The sequence below is a fragment of the Spermophilus citellus genome (genome assembly GCF_964194105.1).
Source record: "Spermophilus citellus genome assembly, chromosome: 4".
Lineage (NCBI taxonomy): Eukaryota > Metazoa > Chordata > Mammalia > Rodentia > Sciuridae > Spermophilus > Spermophilus citellus.
Window position 1 is genome coordinate 16,073,164 of NC_138185.1, and position 26,708 is coordinate 16,099,871.

The 26,708-nt window shown below is 44.7% G+C and overlaps 1 long non-coding RNA gene across 1 annotated transcript; it reads left to right on the forward strand.

The window, feature by feature from the left end:
• Positions 1–563: 563 nt before the first annotated feature.
• LOC308648497 lies at positions 564–7,160 on the forward strand. The gene is made up of 3 exons (XR_014021842.1): positions 564–642; positions 5,391–5,493; positions 6,769–7,160. It is a non-coding gene; the product is annotated as an uncharacterized lncRNA (long non-coding RNA).
• Positions 7,161–26,708: the final 19,548 nt, after the last annotated feature.

Genomic DNA, 26,708 nt, shown 5'->3' on the forward strand with positions numbered 1-26,708 from the left:
ACTAATTTCCTAGGGCTGCTGTACCAAGGACCATACCCAGGTGGCTCCAGACACCATCCTCTCTGAGTTCTGGAGGCCCAAAGTCTGAGAGCAAGGTGACGACCGGGCCACATACTCACTCCAAAGGCTACGGGAGAGGCTCCTTCCTCGCCTCCTCCTGGCTTCTGGAGGTGGACAGCAGTCCTCGGTGCTCCTTGGCTTGGAGATGCTTCGTTCCAAACCCTGCCTCTGTCGTCCTGTGGAGCCTTCCGTGTGTGTGTGTGTGTGTGTGTGTGTGTGTGTGTGTGCGCGCGCGCGTGCCCTTATGTCCTCTTGTAAGGACATCAGTCCCATTGACTCCAAGGCCATCTCAGTCCAACATGACGTCATCTTAACTAGCTCTACCTGCAAAGACCATTTCCAAATAAGGTCACATCCACAGGGATCTTGGGTTAGAACTACGGCTTCCCTTTTGGGGACCATAGTTCACACAGCAACGCTGGAGCTGCACGCACAGATGGGGGACGGTCAGGCAGAGCCCAGAGGCTATGGAGGTCTGCCCGAAGTGGCCCCAGGGGTCAGGAGGAAGGAGGAAGCTCCAGGGATGAACTGAGCTGGCTTCATTTTGGTGAGGAGGTGCCTCACCTGCTGTCTGAGGAGAGGGTGAGTCTGCCTGTATCCACCACCTTCTCCCTCCCAAGTGCTGGCCGGGTGGAGGCAGGATCCAGGACAGTTGGTAAACAGCAGGACACTTTTCCCCTTTACCGATGGGGCAGAAGTCTTTGAAGACAGCAGGGAGCTCCTCCTGGAATCTGTGACATCACAGAGTTTAATTCCTTCATAATCTTCTGAGAGGGGGCTTCCAAAAATACCTTATCCTTAAGCACTTTTCATTACAGATGTTAGTTGCTCAATCCTTGACTAATTCAGGTTAACTCAGATCCCAGTGGAGTTTTTCTTCTTCTCTCCTGGCCTCCTCTGATGTCAGGCCAAACAAAAATTCACCTAGAGGATGTGAGTCCCACACGGCTCCCTGCATTCTATCAGAAGAGCCCCGGGTGGGTTATTAATAGCTTGGAGTCAAGGTACAAATGGTTATTTATATGTGTAGGTGATGGCTAAAGTACACCCTCCAGTAATTATTCACAATTAACAAGCACTTCAGTAAATGAATAAAATCTGTTCTTAATCCATTGAGGCAGCAATTCTTTATCCAGAACTCACATACCTGAAACTTCTGGTTAACTAGCCCTCCCTCACAGCTCCAGAACACAGCTAATTAGAGATTATAATCCTGACCTTCAGGCTCCTTGCAGAGCCTGAAGGATACTTGAGTCATCCATAAAATATAATGTGTTCCACAGAGTTTCAGTTGACAAGAATAATAGAGTTGGAAACCGGTGGACTGTACCTGTTAACTCTCTGTTACCTGGAACCAAGATGGCAGCACTGGCGGTCAGAAGATAGGTCCTGATTTTTAAAGCAGGAACAGCATCTATTCAAGTAGCCCAAACCTTGTGCGTTGGCTGTGTCAGTGTCACAAAGTGTTGGCTGAGTCTGGACTTGAGCCTGCGTGTGAGAGGCATGAACTTCACGTCCGTCTGCATCATCTGGTGTATTCCCCTCACTCTCCAAGTTCAATTTGTTAGCAGCACTGCGGGGTCTACTTTAAAAATGAACCCCCAATCGGACTGCTTCTGGCTCTCCCACAGTCCCCACCCTGGTCCCAGCCACTCTTTCACCTGAATGACATCTACAAACTCTTCACCAGAATCCCTGCTTCCATTTCCTCTCCACACTCAGAATACAACTCAATCTTACCAGGGCGTCACATGACTCGACCTCTGTCCAGATGTCCATTCTCACTCATCCCCTCCCACTCCCCACTCCCTTGCTCTGTCCCAGCCACGCTGGCCTTGCGATGTCCCCAAGTCTGCCAAACTTGATCTTGCCACAGAGCCTTTGCACAGGTGATTTTCTCCATCAGGAACGCTCTTGGTCCACATGGTTTCTGGGTTCTCTCTTCCATTTCATTCATGTCTGTGCTCAGATATCCCTTCAGAGAAGGTTCTCAACGGCTACGTGGAAAACAATGTCACCATGCTTTTAGTTTGTATTTCTGCATGCTGATTAAGTGTTGTATAGCACATTTAATATTGGGGTTATTATAAAAAATGCTACTTGTAAATATTTGCTTAACTCTCTGTTAACTGAAAAAGATGGCAGCTTCACGTAGGGAGCTCTTGGAGTGTGCAGGGTTGGTCCTAAATATTTTGCTGGTATTATCTTATTTAATTCTCCAACACTGCCCTATGCTGTCCAGGGCACTGGGGAACCCCAGTGTGTCCTTGAGCCTACAGAGGGCACCAGGGCTCTTCTTTCCTACTTGTTCCTTCTCGGTGTTGTGTGTCTGCTCAGTCTACTTGAATTTCCTCTCTGTGGAGGGCAGAACAAAGTTGACTTCCTATTTCTTGCAAGAGTCCCCACAGTAGGTCTTCAGTAAAAAAACTATTAATTAAATAAATCAATAAGGCAGCTCAGTCAGGTATCTGTTAACAAAATAAAAAAATTCTGTGAGAAAGGGATTTAAGATTTTTTTAGCTAGAAGGTGACGTATTTATGTGACACTAACCGCAGAACTTCACAGAGGCATGTAGAAGTTGACAGATCAATGGAGAGGCGTATTGTGGTTTTGGAGGGGAAGATTTAATATTTTAAAGAAAACAATTTTCTCTAAGTTAGTTCATAAATTGAATGCAATTTCAACCCAATGCCCTTATGAATTTATTGTGTAAATTGACAAAATTATTCAAAAACTCATCTGGAAAGATAAATAGGAGAAAGCCACCAAGGAATTTTTGGAAAAATAATAACAATGAAAAGAGAACATCAATGTCCAGAACCTAATATGTGCTTATAAAGCTGTAATGATTAAGATAGTTTATTCCTAGGGTAAAAATATGCAAAAATATTAATGAAATAGAAGAGCAAATTTAGAAAGAGAAAAAAATTGCTATATTCGAATTTATTGCACGAGTTGGATTATAATCCCTGATGCAAAACAAATATTCACAAATCCATACTGATAGAAATAAATAGTTATGTTTTGGGGGGAGAAGGGACAGTTTCCCTGCAGAAGAACTCCAGTTAATGAATGTAGACAAATGACGGAGATAGAACATTCTCATGAGGCTGATGCTAAGGTAGTCATTGCTACCAACAAGAACATCTACAGAGGCTAAAATTAGTAGTTGGAAGTAGGATGGGAAACAGGATGTTTGCCTGATCCCAAGTATTTGTCCTTGAGATGTTTCCTGATTACTATTACAACGAAACAGCCTGGGAGGCATCCCCTTAACCCAGCGATCAAGGTTAGTACCACACGTAAGGAGACCCATGACATCACGTACCCTTATGTGAAGGGCATGCCACATAAGGGTGATGGGCAGGGTGGGGGCACCACATCTCCGCTGTGATGCTCTTGCCCCAGATGCATGACCTCCATCTCAACCCACAAACCCACACTGAGGAACAGGCTACAAGACAGCTGCTCACGACCCTCCGGAGAGCCAGAGATAGACACGACCAGGGGCTGTTAGATTGGTGCTGCCTGAGGACCAGACGGGTGAACGCCGAGCAGGATCTGGGCTGGGATCTTAGATTCAAAGAAGAACATCAGTGGGAGAACCCATTACAATCAAAGAGGACCCGTAGATTAGTTCATAGGGTTGTATCGATGCTGATTTTCTGGCTTCAATAACTGCACGATGGTTATTAAGTTCATAACAATACTAAGCCGGGGGTAAGGTGTGTGGGGACTCTCAGTTCTACTCTTGCCAATTTTTTTTAAGTCTAAAGTGCTTTCAAATTAAAAGCTAAAAAATAATTTGTTATAAGAGTTGGGTAAGGGCAATGGTGGCTTACTCAGTTAATGATTGTGAAATAATGAGCTGACGGTTTGGAGGAATACATAATGTTATTATTTATTATGTATATTTTACTTATAAAAGCAAAATTCATACCTATACCAAAATTGATTCCATGTGGTGAAATATCCCTAAGCAACACATAATAGAAAGTTACATGTACTTTTTATAGCCAAATAAGAGAAACCAAGGTTGAATGACGTAATGTTTGAAAATAAATTTCTCACTTATCTTCAATAATTAGACATTGGTATCTATGCCATTATCTTAATATTTACATTATAGATTAATACACTTCTATTTATGTTCATTATACTTTTCTTTAAAAGAATTCATTGTCCATACCCTTCTAATTATCTTACTTGGACTATATCCTAGTCAGGTGAGGGTCAGAGGGACTTGGGTTCAAATATGGGTCCCATTGCAAATTAGCTGTGCAAATTAGACATTAATTAATTAACTAATTAGATTACTATTTGTTAATTGATCTTCATGTGCCAATCATGCTACCGGGGCATCTATTATTTTAAGCTGTTAGTCTTGATGAACTCATCCATTCACTAGAGATTTTATTTTTTTTAAATTTATTTATTTATTTTTACACTGGAGATTTTAGAGTCTGCTTCCTAAGATTGTTGAAAGGTAATGTGACAGCATACTGAAGCCCTGGTGCCTCCTGCATCCATAAATTAGGTGCAACTTCAGGTGTAGGTGACCAGCTTAACCAGAAAAACTTAAAGTATTAATATTGCGGTTAAGAAAGCACAGGCTCTGGAACCAGGTGAGGTTGAAATTCTAGCTCTTCTATACGCTAGCGGTGTGACTTTGAGACGGTTACTTAAGCTGTCTGGGCTTTATACCAATTCCCTGTCTACAAATTAGGGATAACAATAGGATCTCCTTCATAGGTGTTATGAAGATGAAATGAGTTAAGAGCTGCTGTACCTTTGAGATAATACTTGACATACATGAAATACCATGAAAGGTTTGCTAAATAGAATACAAATTATACCTGGCCGTTCAGAGTAAATCATCAGAGGAAAAAAATAAAACCCACTTTACTCTTTGTACTGAGATGGAGAAAAGGTGCTCTCAGTTGCTCTGAAAAGGCCTGGTCAGCCCCTGCGAGTTGGCCCTTACTTTGGCCCTGGGTCCAGAGATCAAAAGTTTCCTTCACAAGAAACATCCAGCAAGGCCATGGGCTGGTGGGGGTGAGGGTCGGTGGTCAGGGGGGAGAGGGGAGGCTCGAGAATCACATTGGAATCGTAGCAGACACTGGCATAGTCATTTCAGACAGATTTGCCAATGAATGAATCAACCTTTACCCTTTTGACATTATAGCTGCAGAGTAAGTCATGTTGGGTTAAACAGTTTAAACTTGCTGGTAACTAAGAAGGAAACAGGAGGCTCCTTCTGAGCCCTGGAGACACTTCCCCATAGTTCACGAAGAACTTTGCAAAGGTGCTAACAGATTGCTTCCCACAGAGAAGAGAGATGGCCCAGCAGCAGGAAAGTTCACGGGGAGCTTCAGAGGCTGACAGGACACGTGTGACCCAGGCCTGGGGTTGGAATTCAGCTGCTGTCTCTGGTACGGCTAACCTCCCCGGGGCTGTTCTGATGGCTCCAGTCTATGCCATATTTGCTATTTAATATTTTTTACTAGGGCTTTGGTTGGGGACCATGGTGACTTGGTTATAATGAGTCTGTTTCCATGCACTGGTAGATAATTAGCTGAAGTCCAGGAGACACCAAAAGTAACATCTGTTTGCTTTGTCAGGAACCTTCTCCAAGGCTTTGGTTGCTAAGTAACCTCTTAGCTTCTGAACTTTGACACGAGTTAGTGGCCATCGCTTAACTTCTCCTTTGTTATTTGTCTGGATCATTCAGACATGAATGTATGTTTAGCTTAACTCTGTGGGAAATTAGGATGAACGTGTACCTGGCCATTGTCTTAAGCACTGAGGATATATATATAGGGTCTTTACCTTTCTAAAAATTACAAGTGAAAAGAAAAACAACAACCAAACTGCACACATACAGAATCTCAAGATTCAGAATCTGTTGAGTGCCATGAAAGCAGAGTGAAAAAAATAGAGCCAGGTCTCTTTGTGACTGTGGAGGAAGGGGGAGGGATGAGCCAGGGGAATCAGAACTGGAAGGCCCAAGGTTCTGTGAATGACTAGGGTATGCCTTCTTCTCAGCCTGTCACAAGACATGCATAACTTAGGAGAGTTTACAGGTTTTCACCTGTTTCCAAGGATGGGCCAGAGTTTAGGGAAATCAACCACAGGCAGGTGCTGGCTGGCCACTGGGTGGTCCTCTTCATCCAGGCCTGAAGGAGCAAGGGGAGAAGCCACTACTGGGACTTGGGGAGGGTTGGGCTGGTTTGGTGAGGTTTCAGCTCCCCTTGGCTAAAACATCCCATTCCCAGAATCATTGAGTGATGAGAATTGGGGTATAAATACCCACCTCCTTCTCCCTGCAGGTGGGATGATCCCAAGACATGTTCTGTCCAGGTGCCCAGCGGAGCTTAGAGTCACAGGGCAGGTGGCTTGATAATGCATCCTTTGTTGATGGCCTACCACAAAAAAAGGAAAACCAGGCTTGAATTCCTGGAGAAGGAGGAAGTAGGCAGTAGTAGAAGAGTGGGGAGGCTATGGTATCCCGGTCACACACCCGAGGAACTGCATCTTGTGTGCTGAGGGCTTTCTCAGACCCCTACTCACAAGGTGGGACAAAGTGCTGGGAAATCAACATCAATCCTCCACTGGGGTGTTTCCAGTGATCTCTGCCTTCAACACTGACACTCTTCAACACTGATTCTGCTTTTTGTTTTGTTTTATTTTTTTCTTTTTTTAAGCAGGGATCTGGACTTATTGGCTCACTTGCAATGAATAAAATATGACAGAAGTAATGGACATCATTTCTTGGGTTATAAAAAGGCTGTGGTTTCCAGCTTGGATATATTCTTTTGCTTTCTTATCCACTCATTCTGGAGAAGTCAGCTGCCATGCCATGAGCTGCTCTGTGGAGTGGCCCACGTGGCCAGGAATGGAGGCCTCTGGCCAACAGCTAGCGAGGAACCAAATCCCGCCAACAACCACGTTGACCAAGCTTGGGAGCAGATGGTCCCCCGATTGAGCCTTTTGATGAGGCTGCAGCCTGACTGACAATTTGACTGCAACATCACAAGACACCTTAAGCCAGAGGCCCCCAGCTGCTCTGTGCCTGCGCTTCTGATCTGCAGAAACTTTGAGATAACACACGTGGGTTATTAAGCTTCTAAGTTTGGAGGGGAAATGTATCATAAAGCAATATTTTCCTCTTGGAAAAACTATTTTCCTCTTGGCATTTTCTTACTTCCTCCTTCTCCTATTGGCATTTTCTTCCTGAATAAACCATTTGCACTTGACACCCTGATTCAAGGTCTGTTTCTTGTGGAAGCACAAAGGTCTATTTCTGGGGAGAGCTCAAAGTAAGAAAACACACAGAGAAACAGAGGCCCAAAGAAAGGCAGGGGTTTCTGAGCTGGTAACAGAGACAGGGCTCGGCATTGGGCTCTGAGTCTGTGCGCAGAGATGTACTTCCCACTGGGAAGTGTCCTGAGGGGGTGGAGGACAAGCAGAGTGGCCTTTGGGTGTGAGAGTCAGACACCTGGCTTTGAGTGTGCTCATGCCAGCTCTGGGATGGTGACTGAGGCATCCAGAGCTTCAGGGACTGAGCCTTCTCATCTGAAGAATGTGCAGGGGGTTAAATGACCAAACTTTAGTGATGAGGGCTTTGGAAATAGCTGACTTCTCCCAAGTGTCCATACCATGGGCCTAGTGGCCATAGGTGCCCACATTGCCCATCACAGGACTAGCCATGTAGCCCCTGAGTGGCATGTGACTTTGTCACTGGCCTCTGGACTTCCAGGGCAAGACGGGCTCCTGTGTAAGTTCTTTCCTCTGCCTGGGATGATTGGGGACTGCTCGCCCTTGGAAAGGGGTGAGCAGGCAGCAGGCAGCCCACTCTCTGCGTGAGCAGCTCAGCAGCCTCTCTCCAACAGAAGCATTGTGTCCCAAGGTCCTTCTAAAATCATCTTATTTTGAGATGTTTATATACAAACTGGGGGAAAGAACAGGGGTATTATGCCCATAATGGAAGGTACTCATAAATAAACGCGGCACCACGGATCATCCATTTCCAAGGCTGTTCTGTGGGCTGCAGCGGTCGGAGCCAGGTCTGGGCATAGTGGGACTAGCTGGATGGATTTTCTTAGATTTTGCTGGGCCTTATCAATCAGGTTTGCTGAAGGAAGGGGTCTGCTTTGTGCTGCAGATTCTGAGTTTGCTGAGTTCTGGAAGATTCCTGGCAGCATTGTTTGTCTTTCTTGTCAAAAGGGCCTGGCCACCTCCAGCAGATGGAAGATCCACTTTAGAAATATCGCTTTTTCTTTGTAATCAAGGCTTATAACATGTTTCAGAGAATTCTTCCAAATCACTTGTGATCATTGTTGAGAGCTCATGGGGGCGGGCTCAGGGGTGGGAAGGTGGCTTGCACAAACAAGAAATAACAAGATCTAGCACACACACACACACACACACACACACACACATCATGCAGGTTACTCTCAATTATGGTCTCATTGGATCTGTCTTCATAAACATAATCTCCAGCTTGCCTGCTTAATATGTCCCCATTATTGTGGTAGGTGTGTATTAGGGAAGGTACATCAAAAGGGGTAAGAGATGAACACATTTTCGAGGGCTGACTAGGCAACAGGTACAGGTACAGTGTACAGCACTCAATCTCCAGGATCTCGTTCTATCCCCACATGAGAATTTATACCATCATTATTTCTATTTGGTGAGAAAACTGAAGCTCAGAGAAGTGAGGATAGTTGGCCAATGTCACACAGCTAGTAAGGACTAGAAAAGGAATTCAAACCATTATTGCTTCATGCTCTAATTGTGCCTCCCCAATTTTTCATTAGTTATAGCAATATTCCTGGAGAAACACATTTGTAGCTGCTGCTAATCCCAGCCTCTTATGGCTTCCCTCAACTTACCACCAATGCATGCAGGGTGTCCCACAGCATGTGACCATTTTTAGTAGATGCTCACTTTCTACAAGCCTGCACCAGAGGCAGGCAGGTCCTTGTCCTCGATCTTAGGTGTGACTATGTAGTTTACCTTGAGGTGTTCTTGGGTGTGACTTGAGATGTGGTTGTGCAGTTGGGCTCCTACTTTTCATCATGAGAACATGTTTAAGCAGCTACTGGTCCAAGCAGAATGGAAAACATTGAAAGCGGATCTGGATCCAACTCAAAATGGATACCAAGCCTGACCTAAATCAGCTGGCCTCAGCTGACACTGCAAATGAGTAAACAGAAAAGAAATGTTATCATTGTCTGCCTGGTACTTGTAGTTGTTTGTTACACAGCAAAAACTGACTGATACAAGAAGCAAAAAACCACACACACACACACACACACACACACATACTCACTCACCTTTGGTAAGTCTCAGAAATATTCTTTTATATTATTAGAAATATTCCTATATATAAAAATTCCTATATGTTCATTTGACTATCCAAACATTTATTACTCAGCAAGGATGCACCAGGCACTTACAACTATTATCTGTATTAGTTTTACTGCTGCCATGACAAAGCCCCACCCATTTAGCCGTTTAATGTGACATCCATATAGTGTCTCACAGTTGTTCAAGCTGGAAGTTGGCAGGGCCCACCTGGGTTTCTGCTGAGAGCGTCACGAGGCTGAAATCAAGATATCAACAGAGCTGTGATGCTTTCCAGAGGCTCTGGGGTGAATCCATGTCCCACCCAACTCACCCAGGTGTCGGCTGAATCCAGCTCCTTGCTGCTTCAGGTCCCTGTTCCCTTGCTGGCTGTCACTGCGTTGCTCTTTGCTCCCAGAGGCTGCTGGTCTTCCTCCTCTGGTTTTCCACACGGACCCTCCAGCAATGGCAGGTGGAGGCCCATTCACGCTCTAATCCTGTGACTTCCCTCCTGCTGAGTTTCTGTGGTTGTCAGTCTTAGCAAGACTGACGTGAAGATGCCCTCGTGGAGATTTAATTCTAGAAGAGTCAGAATGATCAATATGTAGCCCAGCCCAGAGGGTGAAAACCTATGGGGGGAAATTCTGGAACGGAAACAAATGGAGAAAGTTGGTAGAATTGAGGGAGTAGGGCTAGACGTAACTCTGCTGGCCACCTCAGAGGGTCTATGAAGGATGAAGGGTAGGCTGGACTAGTTTAGAAGTCCATTACTGATGGAGACTGAGGATCCAGGTGGACTTAAGGCTTCTGGTGCCATACTTGGCTGTATCTGACACTGACTGCCAGCCCCAATCTGGACGTGCACAGTGGGTGTCATGGTCATGGCTTGGATTAGGACAGTCAAATCAATTCTGCGTCACTGACTAGCTCTGGGATCTTGAGAAAGGCAAGAAACCTGGCTGAGCCTCAGTTTCCTTATCAGAAAAGGGGCATATGATTCCTCTCCTGTCTACTTGCTCTACTCCTTGTGATAAGAGGTAAAAATGAGGGACACATGTCCATGTGACATGGCTGACCCTTTCCAAAGGTGACATTGGGAGACTGTGTTGCTGAACATATTCAGGAGAGAGTTGGATTAAGGGTAACTATGCTATTAAAGGGAACTGGATAGCCCCTTCCTATGTCCTGATATTTGACACCTATGTCATCCAGTTAGTATTACGGTTTGTATATAAGGTGTCCCCCAAAAGCTCCCGTGGGAGACAACATAAGGGTGTGCAGAAGTAAAATGATAAGATTATGAGAGCTATAACCCAATTAGTGGATTAATCCACTTGAATGGATTAATTGGGTGGTAACATAGGCAGATAGGGAGTGGCTGGAGGAAGTAGGTCACTAGGAGCATGCCTTTGGGGCTTGTATTTGGTCACTCATTCTCTACTTCCTGACTGTTGTAAGCTGAGCCATCCTCTCTGCCCAGGGTTTACCAGCGCAACCTGGAGAGGGCTCCTCTCCCATGCAGGGCATTCAGGGGACTAATGTCCTAGCAGTGGCTCTCAGCCATTGGGGGCTGGGAGTTCACGGATGTACCCCTGCTTCCTCACAGTGAAAGAATTCTCAAGAGCATAACAGGGTTTTCCCAGGTGTCCCTTGGGGACGGAGTCCCAGTTGCCCACAGAGAGGGTCTACTCATTCTCCTGTCCTTTATGGACTTTCCTCTCTTCCCAGTCTCATTTCCTCAGTCTCTCACCGTCCTCCCTGGGATCATCTCCCTACCTGCACTCAAATCTTTGTTGCAGCGTCTGGTTTGGGGAAACCCAACTGAGACGGGGCTTAGTACGAAACCTGACTTTTAGAAAGTGTTCAGCAAGCAGTATGTACTGCTGAATTCTTGTACTGTTAGTCCTACTTGCCAGCATGCCTGTGACATCCAAAGGGTGTTCTGTATCCTTTCTTGGTCTGTGTCCTGCTTTGGAGAACATGAGAGCTCTGGCTGTGAGTCGGAGGGTGGTTGGCCGACAAGGTCTCTCCTTCCTGAATTCTGGCTTCAGAACCCATCCACATTTCCTGAAATCTCAGGGGCTCATCCAGTGTTGGCACTGGAGGGACTAAGAACATAGGGTCGTTGGCATGGTAAAATGAGGTGGCGCTTACGAAGCATTTAGTACAGCACCTGGCTCAGAGAGAAAGCTTGAGAAATGGTGGCCAGAGGTTTTCTCTTGATCAGCCTCCCCTCTACATGATTGGAAACCCAAGGCTCAGAGATGGATTCATCAGAACTTTCCAACATGCCACCCACTGCCATGGGCTATAGAAGCAGGTGGAACAGGGTCCTGGTAGGGTTCTTGCTCTGTCAACAAAGCTTCCTTAGGAAAGTTCTGGGAATGGTGGCATCCACTGATCAAATATTTATCAGACCCGACCATGTGCCTGTAGCACTGAGCAAAGATGAAAACACCACTCAGCTGGCCTCCCAGGAAGCCCACGGCCAGACGCTGCTGCACAGTCGAATACGTGCTGTAGGAAGGATGAGTTCAGGACATCTGGGAGAAGCCAATATGGAAAGTTTCTGGTTAAAGAGCCCTGCCCTCTCTTTTTGATACCTAAAAAAACCCTATTAATTATTAACTGTCACTGATGCTTACTTACTCTGAGGCTGCCATCGTTTAAAGCAGTTTATATAAATTAACTCAGTAAATCCTCTAGTGGTACGGGCCCTACATGAACCGTCCGTAACATCCTTGCTTTATAGATAGGAAACGGAGCCCCAGAGATGTCATGTAGCCTGCCCAGAGTCACACAGTTGGTAAGTGGGGGTGCTGGGGTTTGATCTTGGACGGTCTGGATCTGGGGTCCTTCTTTTAATTCCTTTGCCCCACACTCAGAGTAACACAGGGACCTGGTCATCCGGGAAACTGTGCAGGTGTAGGTAGTGACGCTCAGAAGCATTCCGCTTCACATCCTATAGCATCTTGGGCTGTAGGAGAACTTGTTGGTTACAAAAAAAAAAAGTTTAAAACTTGTAAAGTTTTTAGTAGGTATATAATAAGCTACCCTGCCTTAGAAGTGCAAATCAACAAATATGTATCATTTCATGGTTTCTGTGGCCAGGTATCTGGAAGTGGCTTGGTATTGAAAGTGATTTTGGCTCAGAGTCTCTGACGAGGTCAGGCTGGTGGTCAGGGCTGCTGTCATCTGAAGGCTCAATTGGGGATGGAGACTCTGCTTCCAGGATCACGCACATGGTTGCTGGAAGGCTTCAGTTCCTCATCAAGTCAGTCACCAAGTACACGCTGGACAGGGCAATGAGTGCCTTCCCCAGAGCAAGGGAGAGAGAGAAGGAGGGGGAAAAAGTGGGCAGAGAGAGGGGCCCCCAAGACAGGAGCAACAGTCTTCATAATGTAATCTTAACAATGACGTGCCATCACTTTTGTTCCCTAGAAGTGAGTCACCAAGCCCAGCCTACACTGAATGAAAAGGGAATTAAGCTTCCTCTTGAAGGGAGGAACATCAGAGGCTAGGTGGGCATATCTCTCTAACCTGCTGGAGTCACTCTGCACAGTCAGTCTGACCTTTAGCTTGTGTGATTACTGGATTCCTATCTGCCTGGACTGCACTCTCCACAAAGGAAGTCTCTTTTTCCCCCTCCTAGTCCCTGACACATAACACTGAATAAACATTTATTTAATGAGTGAACAATTTTTAATATTTTTATCAGTATAGTTCAGGAAACATCTTTAACAATCTTTTTTTTTTGTAGTGGCATTCAATCTCAGTGTATACATGCAAATAATTCAAAGCTGGCCTTTGAATTTCAGTTTGAGGATGAGCCATAATGCAAGAAGACCGTGTTTTTTTCTCATTAATTAAGCAATCGTTTATTGAGCACTTATTATTTGCCAGAAAGAGTGCCAGGTTCTGAGGATGGGGAGATGAATAGGACACCAACGAGCAACAGCTTTTTTTTTTTTTTTTTTTTTTATCAATTAAGATGTCCATACGCTAGCGTGAAAGCATCCCGGTGCCTTTTGAATCATCTTCAAACACGAGTGACAATAGGCAGCTGTATTAGAAACAGACCCCTTGATATTGAGTTTGCAGAAGCTGTTTTATCAGCCCGGCATGTTGCCCAAGTGAAGTGCAGTATTTACATTTCATTCCAAAGTGGTTGTGCCAACATCAAACCTCTGGTTTTCATACTTTTGGTCACTGTTTGCAAATGTATAAAAGGTTTTGTCAAAGGAGCTGGATAAAGATGGGGCGAGAATGGCATTATATCTGACAAATGGAGATCTCAGGGTGGCTGATGTTGGGAAACAGTCTGCTGAGGTCACTTAGGCATATGTGGGGAGCGAGGATAATGTGAAGGATGCAATCGGGGAAAATGAAATAGCAGCAAAAAAATAGACAGGGGCTGAAATGAGTGCAGTGTGCAAGGAGCCCTGGTCTGGGTCTCAGGAGACGGCAGTCTAGGTCCCCACTACTACAGGAGCGGGATGCTCCTTTTCCTGAGCTTCTGTGTGGTTGTTTGCAAAATACATGCATTGGATCAGAACACAGATTTTACAACCTTTCTTACTTTTTTTTTGGGGGGGTTAGCATGTCTCTTATAAACAGCGCTGATAACCCAACACTCAGATATACAAAACTGATGAGATTCGAGCCTCATTTCTTAAAGGAGTAAGAGGAGGGTGCTGGATCCTGTGTTCTTGGTGCCTCTTCCATATTCTCCTGTTCTGCAAAATTTCAGTTCATCTCACTGAATTCCAGAATCCACTTTGCCACCTCGTTGGTGGCAAAGACTGGGGTCTTAGCCTCCTCCACAAGCTGCCCTCAACCCTGGATGTGGGTGGTCCGGGTAGTTATACTCCAGCTCCTTTGCACCTCAAGGGAAATGTCCCTGAGACCTGAGAGGAGCTCACTGAGTTCCCTAACAGACGTGGGATCCAGCTGCCAATGCTTTGAGGAGGCACCTTTTAGGGGCTGTCTTCCCTTTCCTTTCTTACTTCCTCTCTCTGCTAATGGCGATTCCTGGGGTCACCTCCCACATATACCACCTGCCTTTAAATCTTTGTCCCAGATTATCTTCTAGGGGGACTCAAATGAAGACAGGGACTTGGAGCAGAAACCTTCTCCCTCTCCCCTTCTTTGCCAGCCTCAGACACCTCTGCAGAGTTTGTAGTTCTCAGGGCATTTTGCAAACCACTTGACTAGAAAAAACACCTCTGTTTCCTTATGGCGATGTCATTCAAAAATGTACCACTTCTCTGCTTCAGTCGAATGCCGTGCATTAAATGCAACTTTCCACGATGTCTTCAGGTGGAAAGAACCAGCCGTTCTTCATAAACCCAAAGTCAGAGTACGCTTCGACTTTGTGGAAGGGTTATTATGAGCTGGGTTTCTCTTTTGGCCCCTTGCTTTATGGAGTGAGGAAATGAATCTGTGCCAATTGGCAGACACACTGGCCCCAGATAGGCTAGGGATAATGAAGCTTGAACGGCGATGGATGGCAATAGCGCGGCACAACACCTCCCCCGCCCCCACCCCCATGATGATTTTCCTTCTGACTCTTCTTCCAACCTTCACGTGGAGGGGAAAGAGAGAAAATCAGGCCCTTAGAGGTGTTTCTCCTCCACAGCTGGAAGGGGGAACGAGAAGCTCAAAGTGAGGTGCACCTGGGGGTGCCCGCTTCCAAGCCTTCACACAGCCGGCCTCGGGGCATGGAGGCTGACCTCAGCCGTGTGCACCTGCAGTCCTTCACCTGCCAGCAACTGGCTGCCTTGGAAGGAATTAACACTCCGTCAGCGATGACTGAGGAGGATGAGACAGAGATCCCAGCTCTCCTGTCCCCGCGGTGGGAAACCGCAAGTGCGCCCGAAGCCGTCCCCAGAGTGCGGGAAGCCCCGGCAGGGACTTGCTCTGTGACGCTCCTGTGTTAGGGGATGTCCTTCCCCGTCTGGTTTTCCCGCTCCTCTAGTGGTATTTTCTTGCCCCTCCTGAGTAAATTTCAGGTGCCCAAATCCTTGTCTTGAAGCCTGCTCCTGGGGGAAACCAGGCGAAAACCACCTTTCCCAAACCAGGGCTGGGTGGTTTCTGCTTATCCCTTATCTTTCCCCCGGAGCCAGTTGTAGTTGGTCACAGCATCAGCTGATGAGAGAAAGCTCGTGGGTGTGTCAGGCTCCCCAGTAGGGGAGCTGCCCCTAGGAGACCACTGTGGCATAGGAAGAAGGGTGTATATCCCCGCACAGCTCTGGAATCACTTTCTCAGGGACTGGCATGCTCTGGAGCTTGGATTCTGCCCTCCAGATGGCCCCGTGGTCACCTGTGGTCTCTGCTCACTCTGTCCATTCTGCAGTTATGCTCTAATAGTAGCAAACTACTTGGAGTCTCCCCCACTCACACCTCCTTCATGCCTCTTGATTTTGACTGTTTGCTCCACCTATAATGCTCATTCCTACTTTGCCCTTAGCAAAATCCGACTCATCTTTAGAGAGCCAGTCCAAGGGTTCGTTCTTCTCTGAAGCCTGCTCTGCCTCCCTCAGATGGATGAAGAGCCCTTGGCCTTATTTTCATGCCTCTCCTGCCCCAGCACCTCCCAGCATCTTGCCCTTAAGGGACCTTCGCCCAGGGCTGAAATGGTCAGTGTACACATGTGTCTTCCCACTAGACCAGGAGTTCCTGGGAACCCAGGCTGGGTCTTATTGAGTGTTTTGCACCCCTAGTGTCTGTCAAAGGGCCTGGCACACTGTAGGCAGTGGGTGTAGGCTGGATTCCCCAGAAACAGACCCTGAGATGGGGATTTGTTTGCAGCAATGTGTTAAGAAACAACTCCTAAAAAGAAACAAGGGGTGGAGGAAGGCCAGGGAATGGGTGGGGGCCAAGCAGAGATGTGATTTCAGGCCAGTTCCGCAGAAGGAGGGGCTGCAGCTGACCCTGTAGGGCACTTTGAGCAGAAGTTATGCCCAGCAGTTATCTGGAAAGCTGGACCTTATACCGTGCAACTGTCAATCATGGTGGCTATCCCAGGAGGATCAATGCTTGGACTTTTGCATCTGCGTGAGGGGAAAGCTGCTCCAGGGAGGCATGGCCAGAATTCCGGACACAGCCCCAGATGTGGACTGCTGGAGGCAAAGTCCAGGGGATGATTCACCCAGACAAGTCAGGGCAATGGCCCATAGGAATGGTAGATCTGAGTACCAAGAGTGTCCACTAGAGGGCTCACCACACAGCCAGTAATGGAAACGCTAGCAGAGGGACCCCCTGCAGGCCCTTGGCACCTTGGCTGCCTCACATCTCAAACCCAGTTTGTTTTGTGGCCCATAAACCACCCCTCCCTGCTCCTACCTTCCCATGCTCCCTGGTGTCAGGCTTTGGCACCCTCTGTGTCTCCAGGGTCACCTTCAGCTTCAGTCCCCATCCTTGTTAGGTTCACTCCTCCTAAATTCACTGCAAATCTCTCCATCCTTCTTTCCAAATCTTCCATGAAGTCGTCCCCCTCCTTCCATTCTCATGGCTGCTACATTCTCAGAGACCTGTACGGTTTGTGTGTGTATTTGCTGAAGAACAAATGAATGAACGACGAGAGAATGAATGATGAATGACGGCCCCGTCTGCCGAAAGAGGTCCACTCGCCATTGCCTGGCGTGCGGTTTCTCCACCAGCATAGCCCACCCCGTTTCTTGGTTCTTATACATTTCTAAATGGACAAACTACAGTTGCCCTCTGTATATATGGGCTCTGCACCCGTGGATTACACCAACTGTAGAGCAAAGATAGTTGGAAATAAAACAACTGTGCCTCTACTGAACACATGCAGACTTTTAATTGTCATTATTCTCTAAACAATATAGCCTTTCAATTATTTACATCGCATGTACATTGTAGTAAGTATTATGTATCATCTGCAGATGATTTAAAGTATGTGGGAGGATGTACATAGGTTATAAGCAAATGCTATACCATTTTATCGCAGGGACTTGAGCGCCCTCAGCTTTGGTATCCTTAGGATGACCAGTTTCCCAGGGAACCCCAGGAAGGACCTCTCATTCTTCCACAACGTCACCCATGGATTCTTGACGTCTCACCTTTGCTCTTCTCTTTTTTTGTATTTAAATCGATCAATTTCTCATCTCGATCTGTAAAAATCCTGCTCATTTTCCAAAGATCAACTCCCAGGTGACTTTTACCTGTTTTCAATGTGTGGCGTTTAGTTTCTTCCTCTCTCCAAGAAAACTGTTAAAAATTTGGGGGCATCATCAGCTTTAAAAGACAAGGCTCTCCTCCACATCAAGAGGCATGTGTGGTTGGCATTTGTTGGTCACCAAATATTTCTGTTGTCTTCTTTTGGGCACACAGGAGTGTGTTTTCCTACCTCCTTGAATGAAGATAACCTTGGAAAATTTTGTAGCCAGTGAGATGTGAGCAGAGTGACTTGTATCATCTTCAGGTGGGAATCTTCAAGAGCCAGTATGGAATTCTCTGTGTCCTTTTTTTCCCACTTTAGCAATCGTGGGGGAACAAAGATGGATCCTCCCACAGCCTGGGTCCCTGAGTGGTGACAAGATGGAGCAGAGACCCAATATTTTCACATCAGGTATGCAGCATAAGCAGGACATCAATTTCTGTTGTTCCAAGGAGATTTGGGGGTTGTCACACAGCACAACCCAGCCTCTCTTGACGGATACAGTATATGATTCATCTTCCGGACCCTTCAAAACCTAACAGGTGGGGCTGGGGATGTGGCTTAGTGGTAGAGCACTTGCTTAGCATGTGAGAGTCACTGGGTTCGATTCTCAGCACCTTATAAAAAATAAATAAATAAAGATATTGTTTAATAAATAAACAAATAAAGTCTAACAGGTGTTTTCAAGTAGAAAAGCCCAAGGTATATTGTTGAAGGAAGTGTATTAATGAGCTTGATTTCTTGAAGCCACCACCATTCTGGGACTGAGATGGTGGGAAGGGTACATGGGCAGCCTGGAGTCGAGAATTTGCAGGAGTAAATCTACCGGGATGAAATCAAGCCAGCGCCGCACGCCCACCTCTGCACTGGTATTAGAGATGGTCAAGGACGTAGTTGCAGTTTGGGAACTGAAAGAATCTCCTCCTCATACAGTTCTCCTTCCCTTCCTCCCTCCTTTCTTTAAAAGTTAGTTCTATCCATTGGTTGAACATGGCACGTCTGTATGAAGGGCAGGAAGAAACCAGCCACACGATTTTTAATTTCTTTAAGGTATGAATAAAGAACAGAGAACTTTGCCCTAAGAAAAAAATAAATTTGTATTTTGAAAACATTAATCTTCCGGCCAGCAGAGGCAGTTTTGATCAGATCTTCCATTCTTCAATTTCTCATCCTCTATAGCTCAAATTTCACCCCAAAAGCAAAGTGGATACGATTTCCTAATGACAAACTAAATCGAATATTTTATTTTTATGTCTTGCCTTTTTTTTCACTTTCTAGGGTTATTTCCTGCCATCATGGTCCAGGATCTTCAAAATATCTTGAAGAAAAAAAAATTTTTTTTTTCATCACTGCCTGCAACAAATGAATCACATGGACAATTTGCTACACTGGGCTTTTTCTTTTTGTGTGAAGGTAAGAAATCCTGAGTAGGGAAGCTCGAACTTCACCTGCTTGTGGTTCTGAAATTACTCATCCAGACACGAAACAAAATTGAAAAATCAGAGAGATCTCGTTTGAAAGAAAAAGAATAGTTGATGGCTTGGGAACCAAGTAAGTACTCATTTTGGTTTTTGTGCTGCTGGATGAAGATACTTGGATCAAAAGAGGACTTGGAAGCATCAAGGGATTGACAGGCAGGGCTAAAAGACTTGGGTAAAGTGTTTATCAGACCAAGAAAAGAGAAAAAAGGGCCTGAGTCTGGAGTGGCAGCAGTAGCCCTCAGCCCCGAGAGCCTGCATTTCCCCTCTTGCCATAACAAACTCATCGACAAGAACTGTCATTGACTGCGCTTTATCTTCCGTGTGCTACTAAGAGGGTGCATTCCAAGTGCATCCTACATAGATCGAGGTTTGCTTCCTGACCTGGGATATCAATTCTCTGTCAAACGGAGCTGGCTGATGGATCACCTCGTGGCTGCCATGGCATTGAAAATCACATCAAATACCTTCTCACACACGCTCGGAAGCTCACACCGGAATCTCCAAAGAGGAGGATATGCATGGATCTGGGAGAATGGATACCCGTCCACACGGCCCACCAGTAGCACGTGGCTGGCGCTCTGTGCTTGCTTAGGGTCATCCTCCCGGTGGGGACAGCAGTGTTTGGCTAGTAGCACAGATTTGAGCACTCAGTGGCTGAGTTTGAAGCCAGGATCTGCTGCTTTCCAATCTGTGACCTCAGGCAAATTGCTCAACCTCTCTTTGATTCCGTTTTCCTGGCTGCAAAATATGGATGATCATAATGATATCTTCTTCCCTCTTAGGACAGAGTCTTCATCTGGATTCCCTGAGGGGAGACCCTGAGACATGGATTTAAGAGCCATGGTTAATTGGGAGGTGAAGCTAGAGGGAGGCAGGAAAGAGAGAGGCCGATAGATGATGAGTTAATGAGCAAGTCACCACTATGGGTAACGGGAGCTTAGTCCTGCTGGGGAAATCTGGGGCTGTTACTCTGTCTCACAGTAAGATCCTCCCGCAGGGCGAAGGAGCCGGGAGAGAAAGTCCACGGGCAAAGCCGGGCAAAGCCGTGCAGGAGCCAGCAGGTGAGCAGCAGGCAGTGAGGCCGCGGGGTGTGCTCAGGGCGACTACAGGCTGTCGGGAAGGTTCAGTGAATTAATGGTTGTGGAATATTTAGAAAAGTCCCTGTCATAAAGTAAACACTCCTTAAGGAGCTTGATAAACACGGAGGCCAGATCTCTGTTCTTTGGGATGATGTGTTTTTTTTTTTTTAGGCTGGATTTTATTTTTGTTTTTAAATTTCTCTCTTTCTCTCTCTCTCTTTCTCTCTCTCTCTCTCTCTCTTTAGATAACGAACCACTCTTAGGACCCCAGTGCTTTCCTGGTGGCCAGAGGCCTTCCAGGTCTCCCTGAGGATGGTTGTGTCAATGGGAGGTGGACATCCTGACAGAGTTGTCTCCATCAGAGGGAATATATTCACGTCACGGCTAGTGTGACAAATACCTGCCCCTCTGTTGGACAAGCCAACCCGTGACCAGCACGAGACCAGCAAGCCTCTCATTCCATTCTGGAGATCTCAACCTAGCTATGCTATGCTGCTGTAACAAATAGGCCCAGAACCTTAGCAGCTTCACAGAATTCAATACCAGTCTATAAATACCCGGGCTGTATAAATACCCCGGCTCTGTCACCCTTCACCCTTCTCTCCACTCAGGCTGTACCATGAACTCATTGAAGACAGGGATGGGCTGGAGAAAATGGAGTCACCAGTGCATCCCCTTAGCACAGGGCACGGCACAAAAAGCCTCATGCTTATGGTTTTCCCTTCATTTGAAATCCTGGCTCCCTCCCGTTGAAGGTATTCTCTGTTCAAATGCCCTTCCTCATTGAAGCTTTGCTTGTTCTCTAAACCTGAAAGAATCCCTCTCCCCTAACTTCTTGACACTTAGTGTGTCCCCACAATGCTGCACGTTCTGCCATGCCTAATGGTAACTGGGTCCATGTGTCACTCTCCCCTCAAGTCCCTCCCATGGCTTCCAAACATAGGAAACTCTCCAGGGCCTTGCCTGCCTATGAGACTCTGGGCTGAGCCTCCCCTGGGATCCCACCTGCCACTTCCTCTTCTCCTGCTCTCTTCCAGCCACTGCGGCCACACACTGTTCCTACACATGCTCCTCAGGCCTCAGCTCAGGCTCTTTGCACCCGCTGCTCCCCTATGAGTAGAATCTACTTTCCGCTTTCTAAATCACGTGCTCCATTGATTCAGATTGCTGCTCAAATATCAACGCCTCAGACGGGCCTCAGAAAGGCCACTGTGTCTTAAAAAGCACACGTGACCACATTCACACACTCTGTTTCTTTCCACATCTCACTTTATTTGGTTGTCCTGCCCACGGCCTCTACCCACAGGCATGCAAACTTCACAAGGACAAGCACCTTATTTTAACTATTGTGGTCTCTTCAGCTTCTTCCTCAGAGACCGGAACTAACAGGAGCTCAGAAAATGGCTGTCAAATAAATGCACGAGAAGTATTGTCCCACTTTAGAAACGGGGTACCTGAACCCTATAGCACTCATCATAACTGTGCCAAGTGACAGAGCTACCTGGGTACCATTTATATCACATCTGCATCTGGACAACTCTTGGCCAGGTTCAGGCTGCTATACCGAGTATTTCAGACTAGATTGCTTAGGAACAACAGAAATTCATTTCTCACAGTTTTGTGGATCTGAGCTCAGTTGCCAGCATGGTCAGGGTCCAATGAAAACCTCTTCTGGATTGCAGACTGCCAACTTCTCCTTGAAGCCTCAGGCATTCTGGCCTCCTCTTCTTCTTTTTCTTCTTCTTCTTTTTTTAAAATACTTTTATTTATTTGTTTATGTATGTATGCATGTATTTATTTATATATGTGGTGCTTAGGATTGAATCCAGGGCCTCGCACGTGCTAGGCGAGTGCTCTACCGCTGAGCCACAACCCAGCCCTCTGGCCTCTTCTTATCCAGGCACTGATCCCACTCAAGGGGCTCCACTCTCATGACCTGATTACCTCCCAAGGCTCCACCTCCAAAAGCTATCATATTGGAATTAAAGTTTTGACATGAACTTGGGGGCCACAAAAACTCTGTTCACTGTGAGATGCCTCACTTTCCACCTTTATGGCAATAATTTCTTTTTTTTTAATTTTTTTATTGGTTGTTCAAAACATTACATAGTTCTTGATATATCATATTTCACACTTTGATTCAAGTGGGTTATGAACTCCCATTTTTACCCCGTATACAGATTGCAGAGTCACATCAGTTACACTTCCACTGATTTACATATTGCCATACTAGTGTCTGTTGTATTCTGCTGCCTTTCCTATCCTCTACTATCCCCCCTCCCCTCCCCTCCCCTCCCCTCTTCTCTCTCTACCCCCTCTACTGTAATTCATTTCTCCCCCTTGTATTATTTTTCCCTTTCCCCTCACTTCCTCTTGTATATAATTTTGTATAACCCTGAGGGTCTCCTTCCATTTCCAAGCAATTTCCCTTCTCTCTCCCTGTCCCTCCCACCTCTCATCCCTGTTTAATGTTAGTCATCTTCTCATGCTCTTCTTCCCTACTCTGTTCTTAGTTACTCTCCTTATATCAAAGAGGACATTTGGCATTTGTTTTTTAGGGATTGGCTAGCTTCACTTAGCATAATCTGCTCTAATGCCATCCATTTCCCTCCAAATTCTATAATTTTGTCATTTTTTAATGCAGAGTAATACTCCATTGTGTATAAATGCCACATTTTTTTTTATCCATTCGTCTATTGAAGGGCATCTAGGTTGCTTCCACAGTCTTGCTATTGTGAATTGTACTGCTATGAACATCGATGTAGCAGTGTCCCTGTAGCATGCTGTTTTTAGGTCTTTAGGGAATAGACTGGATCAAATGGTGGTTCCATTCCCAGCTTTCCAAGAAATCTCCATACTGCTTTCCAAATTGGTTGCACCAATTTGCAGTCCCACCAACAATGTACAAGTGTACCCTTTTCCCCACATCCTTGCCAGCACTTGTTGTTGTTTGACTTCTTAATGGCTGCCAATCTTACTGGAGTGAGATGGTATCTTAGGGTGGTTTTGATTTGCATTTCTCTGACTGCTAGCGATGGTGAGCATTTTTTCATGTACTTGTTGATTGATTGTATGTCCTCCTCTGAGAAGTGTCTGTTTAGGTCCTTGGCCCATTTGTTGATTGGGTTATTTGTTATCTTATTGTCTAATTTTTTGAGTTCTTTGTATACTCTGGATATTAGGGCTCTATCTGAAGTGTGAGGAGTAAAGATTTGTTCCCATGATGTTGGCTCCCTATTTACCTCTCTTATTGTTTCTTTTGCTGAGAAAAAACTTCTTAGTTTGAGCAAGTCCCATTTGTTGATTCTAGATATTAATTCTTGTGCTATGGGTGTCCTATTGAGGAATTTGGAGCCCGACCCCACAGTGTGTAGGTTGTAGCCAACTTTTTCTTCTATCAGATGCCTTGTCTCTGGTTTGATATCAAGCTCCTTGATCCATTTTGAGTTAACTTTTGTGCATGGCGAGAGAAAGGGATTCAGTTTCATTTTGTTGCATATGGATTTCCAGTTTTCCCAGCACCATTTGTTGAAGATGCTATCCTTCCTCCATTGCATGCTTTTAGCCCCTTTATCAAATATAAGAAAGTTGTAGTTTTGTGGGTTGGTTTCTGTGTCCTCTATTCTGTACCATTGGTCCACCCGCCTGTTTTGGTACCAGTACCATGCTGTTTTTGTTACTATTGCTCTGTAGTATAGTTTGAAGTCTGGTATCGCTATACCACCTGATTCACACTTCCTGCTTAGCATTGTTTTTGCTATTCTGGGTCTTTTATTTTTCCATATGAATTTCATGATTGCTTTCTCTATTTCTACAAGAAATGCCATTGGGATTTTGATTGGCATTGCATTAAACCTATAGAGAACTTTTGGTAATATCGCCATTTTGATGATGTTAGTTCTGCCTATCCATGAACAGGGTATATTTTTCCATCTTCTAAGATCTTCTTCAATTTCTCTCTTTAGGGTTCTGTAGTTTTCATTGTATAAGTCTTTTACCTCTTTTGTTAGGTTGATTCCCAAGTATTTTATTGTTTTTGAGGATACTGTGAATGGAGTGGTTGTCCTCATTTCCATTTCAGAGGGTTTGTCGCTGATATACAGGAATGCCTTTGATTTATGAGTGTTGATTTTATATCCTGCCACTTTGCTGAATTCATTTATTAGCTCTAATAGTTTCTTTGTAGACCCTTTTGGGTCTGCTAGGTATAGAATCATGTCATCTGCAAATAGTGATAATTTAAGTTCTTCTTTTCCTATTTTTATGCCTTTAATTTCTTTCGTCTGTCTAATTGCTCTGGCCAGTGTTTCGAGAACTATGTTGAACAGAAGTGGTGAGAGAGGGCATCCCTGTCTTGTTCCAGAATTTAGAGGGAATGCCTTCAATTTTTCTCCATTCAGAATGATGCTAGCCTGGGGCTTAGCATAGATTGCTTTTACAATGTTGAGGTATGTTCCTGTTATCCCTATTTTTTCGAGAGTTTTGAACAAAAAGGGATGCTGTACTTTGTCGAATGCTTTTTCTGCATCTATCGAGATGATCATATGGTTCTTATTTTTAAGTCTATTGATGTGGTGAATAACATTTATTGATTTCCGTATATTGAACCAGCCTTGCATCCCAGGGATGAATCCTACTTGATCATGGTGTACAATTTTTTTGATATGATTTTGTATCCGATTCGCCAGAATTTTATTGAGGATTTTTGCGTCTAGGTTCATTAGAGATATAGGTCTGTAGTTTTCTTTCTTTGAAGTATCTTTGTCTGGTTTAGGAATCAGTGTGATGTTGGCCTTGTAGAATGAATTTGGAAGTTCTCCCTCTTTTTCTATTTCCTGAAATAGCTTGAAAAGTATTGGTATTAGTTCCTCTTTAAAGGTTTTGTAAAACTCTGCTGTATACCCATCCGGTCCTGGGCTTTTCTTAGTTGGTAGTCTTTTGATGGTTTCTTCTATTTCCTCAATTGATATTGGTCTGTTTAGGTTGTCTATATCCTCCTGTCTCAATCTGGGCAGATCATATGACTTAAGAAATTTATCGATGCCTTCACTATCTTCTATTTTATTGGAGTATAAGGATTCAAAATAATTTCTGATTATCTTCTGTATTTCTGAAGTGTCTGTTGTGATATTGCCTTTTTCATCCTGTATGCTAGTAATTTGAGTTTTCTCTCTTCTTCTCTTCGTTAGCATGGCTAAGGGTCTGTCGATCTTATTTATTTTTTCAAAGAACCAACTTTTAGTTTTATCAATTTTTTCAATTGTTTCTTTTGTTTCAATTTCATTAATTTCAGCTCTGATTTTAATTATTTCTTGCCTTCTACTTCTTTTGCTGTTATTTTGCTCTTCTTTTTCTAGGATTTTGAGATGAAGTATGAGATCATTTATTTGTTGGTTTTTTCTTTTTTTAAGGAATGAACTCCATGCAATGAATTTTCCTCTTAGAACTGCTTTCAATGTGTCCCATAGATTCCGATATGTTGTGTCTGTGTTTTCATTTATCTCTAAGAATTTTTTAATTTCCTCCTTAATGTCTTCTATAACCCATTGATCATTCAGTAACCTGTTGTTCATTCTCCAAGTGATGCATGATTTTTCCTTCCTTCTTTTATCGTTGATTTTCAGTTTCATTCCATTATGGTCAGATAAGATGCATGGTATTATCTCTACTCGTTTATATTGTCTAAGAGTTGCCCTGTGACATAATATATGATCTATTTTTGAGAAGGATCCATGTGCTACTGAGAAAAAAGTGTAACTGCTTGATGTTGGGTGGTATATTCTATATATGTCAATTAAATCTAGGTTGTTAATTGTGTTATTGAGTTCTATAGTTTCCTTATTCAACTTTTGTTTGGAAGATCTGTCCAGTGGTGAGAGAGGTGTGTTGAAGTCTCCCATGATTATTGTATGGTGGTCTATTAGACTCTTGAACTTGAGAAGAGTTTGTTTGATGAACATAGCTGCACCATTGTTTGGGGCATATATATTTATGATTGTTATGTCTTGTTGGTATATGGTTCCCTTGAGCAGTATGTAGTGTCCCTCTTTATCCCTTTTGATTAACTTTGGCTTGAAATCTATTTTATTTGATATTAGTATGGACACTCCTGCTTGTTTCCGAAGTCCATATGAGTGATATGATTTTTCCCAACCTTTCACCTTCAGTCTATGTATGTCTTTTTCTATCAAATGCGTCTCCTGTAGGCAGCATATTGTTGGGTCATGTTTTGTGATCCATTCTACTAGCCTGTGTCTCTTAATTGGTGAGTTTAAGCCATTAACATTTAGGGTTATTATTGAGATATGGGTTATCCTTCCAGCCATATTTGTTTATTTATGTTACTGAATATGGTTTGTTTTCCTCTTTGATTATTTTCCCCCCTTTACTGTCCTACCTCCCACTGTTGGTTTTCATTGTTATTTTCCATTTCCTCTTCCTGTAATGTTTTGCTGAGGATTTTTTTGAGAGATGGTTTTCTAGCTGCAAATTCTTTTAACTTTTGTTTATCGTGGAAGGTTTTAATTTCATCTTCCATCTTGAAGCTCAATTTTGCT